Here is a 6,000-nt window from a genome sequence, read left to right as displayed (position 1 = left end):
TAACACAACACAACTCTTATTAACCTAACAAGAGTTTTATCAAAAAATCTCACTTGGCAGTGATTTGAAAAACACGTAGCCATTTTGTAGCTATCATTTGTAACTTTTAAACATCGAGATGAAACAAACTGTAATTTTACCCCTATCATGAATGAACAAAATAGATTTTAACATCTTGAGTTTTTCAAGTTTCTCATAGTGCTTTGAAAATCTCCTAATCCAGGCGGGGTACATTAGCCCCAGTAATTTTTTTGAGTGTCATCAGTGGCTTTGTTGTGATGGATGACTGCGATGGATCCTCCGTTGAAGCACGACTCTGCCGGGGAGCCTTACTATCTTATTCTTGAATAAACATGAGTACGAGTAAATATTAGCACACATGCTTTATATAAGTGAGATAATGCGACTATCCAAAAGCAAGCAAATGATGTAGTAGCCTAAGAATTTTAGTTAGTATTATAATTTAAAAATAACGAATAAAAAATAAAAATAAAAAAATTTAAAGCAACTGAAAAAAGGAAGCACGGTTTGAGTGTTAGAAATCTGTCATCTTTTGATCAGTAGTTATTTTGGCTAAAAAATTCTCAGAAAATTACGTATTGCTTGCTAGAAGATCATTCTCATTCACAGTGTTGACAGAAGGTCAGTCGGAATGCAAGAAAAAAAATGGAATTCGTTGGCCAAATTAGAACCTTCATTTCGTTTTAATGTTTAACTTAACAAAAAGACGGACTTTACAGGAAAATAAATGTAATTTATCTTTTAATAAACTTGGTCATATATAAATACGACTTATGAAACACATTTTTAAGCAACAAATAAAATTATTCAAAATTATTTACCTAATTTATGGTAACGTAATTAAATGCATGCAAAATAAGTGTTCGCGCGTACCGCCCTCAAGTGTAGAGCCGAAACTTTCCCACGCGTTATTCAACCAAGAAAATTTACGATGTTCGTGGCTACAATCGCCTTGTGCATTCCGATCGAAAAATAGAAAAACAATAGGCAGTCTTTTTAACAGCTACAGTATAAGTTGTAAACTGATACGTGCGTATATTAAGGCAGCTAATTTCATATTTAAATTATTGCTCATTTTGATTTGTTGAAGAAATCAAGAAAAGAAAGAAATCCTAATAAAAAATAAAACAATAAAAATAGATAAATAATATCATTAAAACAAATATTAAGTAACTATCCCCATTTGTTGTAGAAGTCGTCTCTATGTTTACTGAACTGAGCTCCTATGATCAAAATATACTCAGTACATAATATCTTATTATTATAACTTATAAATAAAAATATCTCATTAATAACAAACAAAGTAACATATTTGATGTTATTTATAGTGCTATGAACTGGACAACAGTAGAAGCTAGGCAGGTACACCTCATTGCTCACGGATTCTGGGAAGACATAATATGTAATGTTTTATTATTATATCACACGCGTAAAGAAGAAGAAATTATTAAGACAGTCTTAAAACTCAACTTAGAACCTTTATTAACAAGCCCAGCTTGAAGTATTTTTTGGAATGAATCCATATCAAGAACGTAAATAAATGTAAATGTTTTTACTTCAAAAATCTAGCTTGAAAGCTCATGCATTTAGCCTCACAAGGCATTTAGTGCAACATCGCATGTCATCACCTCATGATGATTGAGCTGCAGCAGGACAGAGAAGCATTTCAGTGATGTAACATGCATGAAATTATGACTATGAGTTAAGCGTATTAAATTAAGATGTGTAGCTCGCCGTTAACAAAAACAAGTAACAATTCTGTCAAGTTCTTTTCACCTTCATGTTTACTTGTCATATCGAACTTGTATCGTGGTGCTCCCCACTCGTAATTTTGTCAACGACAAACGTTCAAAGCTTAAGATTACAGCTGTTTAAGATTAGCAGCTGCTTAAGATTACTAAGTTGCACTCCAACGCTTAAGATTCCCAGCTGCCCAAGATTCCTAAGTTGCATTTAGAAGCTCAAAGTTACCCGCAGCAAAGAACAAGGATATTGAATGAGGCACGGAAATGAATAATTTAGTCAGCTTCTCACTACAAATTACAAGCAATTCCGAAAGTTCCAGCTGATCACAAAAATAAATCATCGGCACAGCAGTAGCACAGCAACCAGCACGGCAGCACAGCATCAGCACGGCAGCACAGCATCAGCACGGCAGCACAGCATCAGCACAGCAGCGCAGCAGCAGCACGGCAGCACAGCAGCAGCACGGCAGCACAGCATCAGCACGGCAGCACAGCAGCAGCACGGCAGCACAGCATCAGCACGGCAGCACAGCATCAGCACAGCAGCACAGCAGCAGCACGGCAGCACAGCATCAGCACGGCAGCACAGCAGCAGCACGGCAGCACGGCAGCAGCAGCAACTTTCACCGAGTTCATCTCGCTGAGCCACAGCGCCGCCTGAGCGCAGAAGTCAACAAGACGAACGCGAGTTCAGAGTCGTCCGTTATCAGGCGTGCGCGCTCGGTGCACTGCATGCGCCGCCTCGCTCTGAAGAAAACTTATTCATTTAACTATACCTCTAATTTACTTCACATGCAATTATACCTCTAATTTACTTTGCCTTTAATTCATCTTTTTTAATTAAACCTCTATACCTCTAATTTACTTCACATGCAATTATACCTCTAATTTACTTTACCTTTAATTTACTTCTTAATTATATATCTATACCTCTAATTTACTTCGCACGTAATTTTACCTAAGAATGACGGCATATTTTTGCGAACAAGGGACTGCAATTTCAGAACTTTTTTGTTTAGAAACATTGCCAGTCTAGCCAATGTGTTAACTGTAGACATTATCTTAATTCTTGCCATCCGTAGCGGTCTCTCTGAGGCATTAGAGCTACCAACCATGCTATAAGCACGCAAACTTTTACTGTAAAAGTTCCCTCAGCTAGCACGACCAGTTCTCTAACCTAACTGCATGCGATGATTAATGCCCTCAAGATTTATTCAGTCAATTGCGTGACCGGAAAATTTATTGTGTTGATAACACCACGCAGAACCGAGGTATGAGTATAGAAATTATCTGCTCTGCCGCTGCTTATTCAGCATGAGATGCGAAACTTGCCTCGCGCAGATAGTGAAGCCTTAATAAAGTGAAGCTGGAAGGGGACTTTTGGATCTCTGGGCATTAATCAAATGAAGTCTGTTATTGTCTAAGTTTTGGCTGCTTTTACTTTGAGCACATGAAACAATTGATATATTTGTTAATAATTGCATTAACATTACATGGCGTGTCAAGATTACATTACATGGCATTTCATGGAATGTTGGACACTCGTCGTTCACTAATTTAATGCTGAAATGGTTCATCTGGATGAATTTGAAAAAAGATATGGACAAGTTCGAGTTTTTCTAAAAGAACGTGACAATATAGCGCTGTGGGGAAACATTTGAATGGTGGACCAGCATTTTGAATTCGATTTTAATTTATTGGCCTGGATACATAAAATCTTTTTAACTATTCCCAGTCGATGAACATCCGCCGGTCAGCAGACTGCGATGCGCCGGTCAGCTGCAGGGTGCGATTTATTATAATGATTTAACAGTTAATGGACCAGTGAACAATATAATCGCCAATTGTTTAGTGATGTAGCTTCCAGTCATTGTACAGGTAACTACGGCGAGCCAGCTGACAGTAAACCGGCTAACAGTTAGTATACATCAACCCGACCAACTGTTAGTGTCCTAGGCTACAGTTAGTTCTTCGTCCGCCATCGGAGAGAAAGCGAAACTGAACGCAAGATTAAGCTCAGCTGCTGAACGAACGGCAGTGACTCCGAGCGAAGTAGTCTGCAAATTCTTCAGTCGTAGGAGCTGTTAGTCGGCTCGACAGGTTCCAGGTTTTATTTTTTGGAATTCTTGTCAGGGAGGAGTAGGTTAGCAGGAGCAAATGGCCCAAAAGAAGCCAGCCACGACTTCTCGTGTACAGCATCTATGAGATCAATGGCCGCTCGTATGATGTAACGGTCCTGCTAACTTGTGTAACGTCGGTCTATGTACGTAGCGCACGTGCAGCCTTTCTCGAACTTAAATGAAACGTCAGTCTTGGGACGCAAATACTTCGCTGATGCTCATATCGCATCGGCATTTTTGCGCAACGCATGAAAAAACATTTCTAGAATATCGTACACTTGCCTACGTACGTAGGTAACAGCCTAGCTAGAGCAACCCGTTCAGGATTGATTAGAACACCAGTCTTCATGGTATGAATGCCAAACATTGTTAGGGTGACTCCAGAGACTTAAAAATCCCTATTTCGAAGTGTTTTTAGTACATTTAAGCTTATCTGGAACCTCTCATTACGTTAACCTAGGTTCGCGGCCTAAACTTTAAACGGCATACATGCATGTCAATATAGTTAAAGACTCCGGAGCAATTTCGTTCATCCTAGATTTATTTACGTAGGAAGGTCGATTTTTTCTGTGAACTTGAGAGCTGCTAAAAAATGCACTGAGCCAAATAAAAAAATTGAACACTCCATCCGATGAATGCGGTTTGGCTCAATTTACTATCCAAGCTGGATTTTTTAGTAATATTTAATTTCTTAATATCTTCTGCTTTCAATTGTTGAGTTAGATAGAAATTCTCATTGCACTGTCTAACATTTAAATTTAAAATAACATAGATTTGTGAAACAAATGATGATTTCTTATATTTGATACTGAAGCAATCATTTTTGTGCCTTGATGTAGCAGGAAACTATAAAAATTAGTTCAAGACGACGCACAAACATATTTTCTTTTCCCGATTTCATTCGTGATCTTTTGTGCTATAAAGCGTTTTTTATTTTTAATTAAAGTCTTGTTATGTTAGAAATTTATCCATATGAGGGCATTCGAAAAAATTAAAATTTGTGAGCTATAAACAATCAGATAATTAAATAATTGTGGAAAATCTTGGCATGGTTAAGCACACAAGCTGGCAATAATTCGCCATCATAATTCTGGATCAGAAATTAGAGATATTGAGAGCTAGCAGACAGGTTCTTTATAATCTTGCACCCCAATGTACAGAGTTTTAGTCGCGAACTCCAAGAATTATCGAAGCTTTGCGGTTGTCAGGCATCGCGAGCATTCCTCGTAGCCAGGCTACGAGGTTCTCGGCTTTTCATCGCAGGGATTTGGTCGAGCAATCCCGGCAATAACTTAGAGTTGCAGGGCCGTTCACTGCTACGCTGGAATCAATCCCTGCAATTTGTTGCCTTCCATTCCGTAAATCGCATTCCTTGACGAGCAGCGAATAGAGGATTAGTCGAGCTCATTTTAAATCCCTTTAGTTGTGGTGGATACGGTCTTAGATGAATAAGAAGCAATGTATCCTGCATGCAAACTACTCGTTGCATGTACATAGTCCTGATATGTTTTCTGATAAGTCACATCTGATCATAACATTAGAGAAAGTATTTGTAACTGCAGGATAAACAGTAAAGCAAATATATAGAAAAGACTATCACTCACTTAGAAAGACTAGTAAATGCCAAACCGACAAAGAACCAAAGAGTTAAAAACGTGTGAGCATGATAATAGGCAGCACGCGACAGGCTTTTAAACAAGGCTTGCGATAAATATAACTTCCTTGATGTCTGCTCCGGCTTCTGCTCACGCGCCAGCACATTTGTTGGGACGTTCTCTCGCGCAGCCTATACGGTGGATCGGGCAAAATAATGCCTAATTAAATTATTTAAGATAAAAAATGCTTGCCGGTTATCAGGTGTGAGCCAATTTTTGAATTATTAGGAATATTGAAGCTAATTATGCCCTAAAAATTGATGAAGTTCATTCGAGGAGGAACAATATTTTTTATCGCATAATCACCAACAATTATATAACGCTTGGCAATTTTAATCGCCACTCATTTGAATTTTCCCTTCCAGTGCCCAATATGAAAATTACAAATAATTTAAATTGTTCACAAATTTGAGAATTTGCTCCGACTTTTCTACCATATTTCAGTGAAAGCTGTTCTGC

The sequence above is a fragment of the Hyalella azteca genome, unplaced genomic scaffold (genome assembly GCF_000764305.2).
Source record: "Hyalella azteca isolate HAZT.00-mixed unplaced genomic scaffold, Hazt_2.0.2 contig1885, whole genome shotgun sequence".
Lineage (NCBI taxonomy): Eukaryota > Metazoa > Arthropoda > Malacostraca > Amphipoda > Hyalellidae > Hyalella > Hyalella azteca.
Note: the sequence above shows the minus strand (reverse complement) of the source record.